Raw genomic sequence first — 5,815 nt, 5'->3', positions numbered from 1 at the left:
AAATGGACACGAATTAATGGTAAGTTAAGGGCTCATGTCTCCAACATTTCACATTAAAAGACATTGTATGGACAGGCTAACCAGCAAAGACAATAAATCAGGGACCGAAAATAATAGTTATTTTCAAAATTTCAATTCAAAAAGTCAGTCGGAAACAATTGGTCTTTTTAACATTTGTATATAGCAATGTGATGCCCGTTAGCCAAGGAATGTTAATCCTATATGATTTCTTTTCTTTTTTTTCAAGAAAAAAGTTGACTTTTATTTTTTCAGTCAAATATAAAAGTTAAAATCTGACTTTTATTTTTTCGGTCAAAAATAAAAGTTAAAAATTGACTTTTATTTTATCGGTCAAATATAAAAGTTAAAACTTGACTTTTATATTTTCGGTCAATTATAAAACTTAAATCTGACTTATTGTTTCGGTCGACATAGCAGTTTACATATTCACAATACAATAGTGGTATTCACCTACTTGAGCAAGTAGCCTGGCACTCTAGCAAAAGAGCAGATGAGCTCAAGCAACGACTGTTGACAACTGGCATTGCTTGAGCTAATCTGCTCTTTTGCTCACTTGCTCACTTTGGTGAATACCACTAATATGTTTTAATAAAAAATGCACATCCTTTCAATTGCAGTTTTCTGTCTTCTGTAAATATATTGAGTTTCTTTAATTTAAGCTTTAAATTATTCACCCTTTACAGGAATGATTCGGAATTCTATTTAACAATTAATATCGCTGCCAAGTTCTGCTCCGACAAATTGTATCGCAAATCGCTAAGAATATGCTGGCACTTGATGTATAATACATGCCAGATCTCTTAGTCGGGGATATATACATTTTTTACTCTCCCAGTAATCCATAAGGTCCTATCAACATTAATGCGCTTCTCCTTATAGGTGCCTATTTCTATAAATGCTTTTCGAACGTAATCTAAAAAGTAAAAGTCAAGATTACACTTTTATATTTGACTGAAAAAATAAAAGTCAAAATTTTAACTTTTATTTTTGACCGAAAAAACAAAAGTCATATTCTAACTTTAATATTTGACCGAAAAAATAAAAGTCAAGTGTTAACTTTTACTTTTGGCCGAAAAAATAAAAGTCATATTTTAACTTTTATTTTTGACCGAAAAAATATTCGTCAATTGGTAACTTTTATTTTTGACTGAAAACATATCGGTGAAAAAATAACGATAGATAGAAAGCATAACCGTTACGGTCCCTGCAATAAATCAATGTATATTTTTGCACTACCCTCTGGGTATTATGTTGTACTAAACTTACAATAACAATGTCGATATTAAAATATAAAACAGCGGTTCAAAAATGCCCTATCTCAAAATACAGCTCAAAACGTCTAACGTTTATATCCGCGTACCCTCTGGGTAGCGACTAAGGCATCAAATCCCGGACCATTTTGTGAATCCCGGGATCTCGGGATCTTAAATTAATTAAAATATGCTAACAAACTACTTTTGTAGTGATCGAATCTTTATTTTATATCAGTTTTAAAAGCTATTTACAAACTGAATAAACTAAAAACTATGGAACTGAAATTCATTCATATTCATATAACTTTTTACACCTACATATAGTATTTACATATACAAATACACTAGGCAGAATATGTCTCCGCACAGTGTTCTTTTTTAATATTTGAAATGTTTTTAGTAATAAATTTATTCGTTAATTTTTAATAGAAATATAGTTCATTCTGCATCAAAATAAACGATATAAATAAACGATTCAAAGTTTTTACAAAATTTAGGAAAATTCGACAAATCTTCACCAAAATTTTCAACTTTTAAACCAAATTTTTTAGAATTTTTTGAGTATGCAGTTTTGTAGCTCACCCAATTTCGGTATAATAAAGTTTTAAGTGGCTATAAACCACCGCTGATTTTGAGAGCTTGATCCCGGGATTTCGGGACTCCAAAAAGAGCTTGGGACTCCCGTGATTCGCAACGCGCAACAACGCAAGGACAGCTTAACGTCGAAAAGCTGCAATCACAACAGACGGCCAATTTATTCGCCACTCGACTCACACACCTGCTCTCTGAGAGCACTCTTCAACAATACGACATAAGCGAGCAGTGGAACATTTCCCGATCATTAAGTACCGCCGCCGAAGAAGTAGTTGGACTTCAGCGAGCCCGAAAGAACAACTGGTACGATGAGGAATGTCAACAAAAAAGACGCCGCCTATAGGGCCACGCTGCGATCGGGCGCAACGCGAGCCATGTGGTACCGTTATAGGGAACTGAAGAAGGAAGCCAGACGTATTTGCCCCAATAAGAGAGGGGCCGAAATACTTACGTGAGTGCGAAAAGCTTAAGATGCTGGCCGACAGGAAAAACTCCCGAACATTTTACCAGAGGGTTAGGCGACTTGCGGAAGGTTTCAAGACCAGGGCGAACTCCTGTAAGAACAAAAATGGCGACCTAGTGGCCGATGTCCAGAATGTACTTAAACTATGGAGGGAACACTTTTCCAAATGGTAGCAGCGCTGAAATTAGTGGAGAAGACGAACCCGAGCCCCCAGTCGATGACGATGGAGTCGATGTTCCACCACCTGACTATGACGAGGTACGAATAGCGATAGCGTGCTTGAAAAACAACAAAGCTGTTGGAGCTGACAGCCTGCCAGCTGAGCTATTAAAGTACTTTGGCGAGGGGTTGATAAGGTGCATACATCAACTCCTATACAGAATATGGTCAGATGAACGCATGCCCGACGCCTGGAGTTTAAGTGTGCTCTGTCGAAACCACAAGAAAGGCGATCCCGCCATTCGCGCCAACTACCGCGGAATCAGCCTTCTAAGCATAGGTTACAAGGTCTTATCGAGCGTATTGTGTGAAAGGCTGAAGCCCACCGTCAATGAACTGATTGGGCCTTACCAGTGTAGATTTAGACCTGGCATATCCACCATAGATCAGGTATTCACAATACGCCAAATCTTGGAAAAGACCCGCGAGAATAGGATCGACACACATCATCTATTTGTCGATTTCAAAGCCGCTTTCGACAGCACGAAGCAGTTGTCTTTATGCTGCGATGTCTGAATTTGGTATCCCCGCGAAACTAGTACGGCTGTGTAAAATGACGTTGAACAATACGACCAGCTCCGTAAGAATAGGGAATGACCTCTCCGAGCCGTATGATACCAAACGAGGTTTCAGACAAGGTGACTCCCTCTCATGTGATTTCTTTAATCTGATGTTGGAGAAGATAATAAGAGCCGTAGAACTTAACTGCTCAGGCACAATACTTTACAAGAGCATACAATTGCTGGCGTATGCCGACGACATCGATATTATCGGTAAAACTAAGAGCTACGTCTGTTCTGCCTTCTCGGGATTGGATAGAGAGGCAAAGCCAATGGGTCTGGTGGTGAACGAGTACAAAACGAAGTATCTCCTGTCATCACACAAACAGCCAGAGCATACGCGTCTTGGCACCTACGTCACTGTTGACAGTTACAAGTTTGAAAAAGTAGACGAATTCGTTTTATTTTGGAACCAGCATTAACACCAATAATAATGTCAGCCTTAAAATCCAACGGAGAACCACTCATGCCAGCAAGTGCTACTTTGGACTGAGTGGGCAATTGAGAAGTAAAGTTCTCTCTCGTCGTACAAAGATCACACTCTATAAGTCACTCATCATTACGGTGACCATATTAACTAACGTAAAATAAAGGGCATTCTTTTTCAAAACGATTTGGGAATACGTACATACAACTTATATGATAAAAGTACTTGCACATATCGTAATTTAAATCAAATGTTTACCACTGAATTATATTATTTAATTGTATAAGTTCCCCTGCTGGAGCGAATAAAATTATAGTTTAAAAAACTAAAACCTCGCTATTAAAATTTCCATTCGTACTGTCATCAGGTTACTTTAAGAATGGAAGTTTAAAGCAATTCCCATTCGTACTGTCATCAGGTATGTAACTTGAGAATGGAAATCGCTGCATCTTTTAGGCGCATCAATATTACATAGTTAAATCCCGAGCTAATAAAAGCGAGGTAAAAATGAAGCCAAGTCCTTTTCAAGGCCTTCGCCATCCTTAGCTACTAAAATGCGTTTGCCGTAATTCATACTGCACGACGAAGCCAGCACGCAGTGGTTCAAAATTGGAATTCAATGCTCATTAATCACCGGAGCCTTCATTTTTCAACCAATTTTTACTAAAAACAAAAAAAAAATATTTATTTTGGTGATAATTTTTTTATAATACTTCAAAATATTTTTTGTGGAGTTTTTTGTTTTGGGAGAACAATACAATTGTTTTTAACTAGTTTTTGTTATGTAACAATTATTAGCCGAAACAGGAGAATACATTTTCTTCAAAATTGCTACTTTCTCTGCATTTTGCACTAAAAAATTTAATGTGATCAAATTAAAATAAAGTACTGTCCTTTAAAATAAAGGACGGATGGTCACCGTACTCATCATGCCTTTGTTAATGTATGGCGGGAGGCATGGACAATGAAAACATTTGATGAAGCGGCTCTTGGAGTTTTTGAGAGAAAGATTCTGCGAAACATTTACGGACCTTTACGCATTGGCGATGTGCAGCGAATTAAAATTCAGCGGCTCCGCTGGTTTGGCCATGTCGTTCGAATGGACAGAAACGCTCCTGCTCTGAAAGTATTCAACGCGGGCCACGATGCTGGAAACAGAGGAAGGGAAAGGCCTCCTTTGCGTTGGAAAGACCAAGTGGAAAAGGACTTGTCTTCATTTTCAATTGGCGTCAGTTATCATAGAAGAGAAATTACTGGCGTGCTGTTTTGGACTCGGCCAAAATCGCTTAGGCGCTTACCCCGCCAATAAAGAAGAAGAAGAAGAAGGTACATACATGCATACTTGTACAATGCCTAGTAGGCTTCTTAACTGTAGTCTAAAAAAACTTTCTAAATTTTTCCTATAAGCAGTGTTGCCACTCAACATTTTTTTTCACTACCACAATTGGTACAAAATAGCTCTCAGCCTACCAAAATGTGACTTCATTGAAAATGTTATTTAAATATTGTAACATATCGAGACCTAACCGCCAAAAAGCGTAAGCGACATATTTTTCTATTTTTTTCGATGCAGAAATGCCCCTAGAGCATCTAGATGCAATTCTGCATTAAAAAGAAAATTTTGAAAAAAAACTGTAGCTTACGTTTTTTTTTGGCGGTTAGGTACGACGCATTATTATAAAGAATCAAATAAAATTTACTTATTCATAATTTGTCTCCATGCGCAGCTCTTTTTGGGTAAAGCGAAGAAAAAAGTGCGTACTCAAATTCAAGCTTTGAAAATTACATGTTTCTACATTTGCTACACGAATTAAAAGCTGACAACTATTATTTTTTTAAGGGAGAATAGGGAAATAAACTACAAATACTCTCCTTTCTTACTCACTCGCTTTAGCGAAATGTAAAATTTGGCATTTGCGTAACAATTGTCTAATCATTTTCTTCTAATAGGCCCGTCAGAATGGGTACTTGTACGTCAATAACGGAAAAGTATGCGAAGAAAGTGGCGTACGTAACGTAGAGATACGCCACAATGAAGGTGTTGCGTCTGCAAATCAGCTGTTACTTATGGCCACGTACTTGGGGTTTATACAAGTCAATTTTGCAGATACAATAGCAAAACATTCATACTTTTTATTAATATATTCACACTTCTCTTGATGTCTTCGTCAATGCCTGTGACTTTCGAAGACAATTTATTGTCTGGATGCCTACTTTACTCAGACAGTGTGACAAATAATACATCCTGTATATGTGTATATGTAAACGCAAGGTTATA

Source organism: Rhagoletis pomonella, unplaced genomic scaffold (genome assembly GCF_013731165.1).
Source record: "Rhagoletis pomonella isolate Grant_MI unplaced genomic scaffold, Rhpom_1.0 Rhpom_scaffold_00003, whole genome shotgun sequence".
NCBI classification, from domain to species: domain Eukaryota; kingdom Metazoa; phylum Arthropoda; class Insecta; order Diptera; family Tephritidae; genus Rhagoletis; species Rhagoletis pomonella.
Note: the sequence above shows the minus strand (reverse complement) of the source record.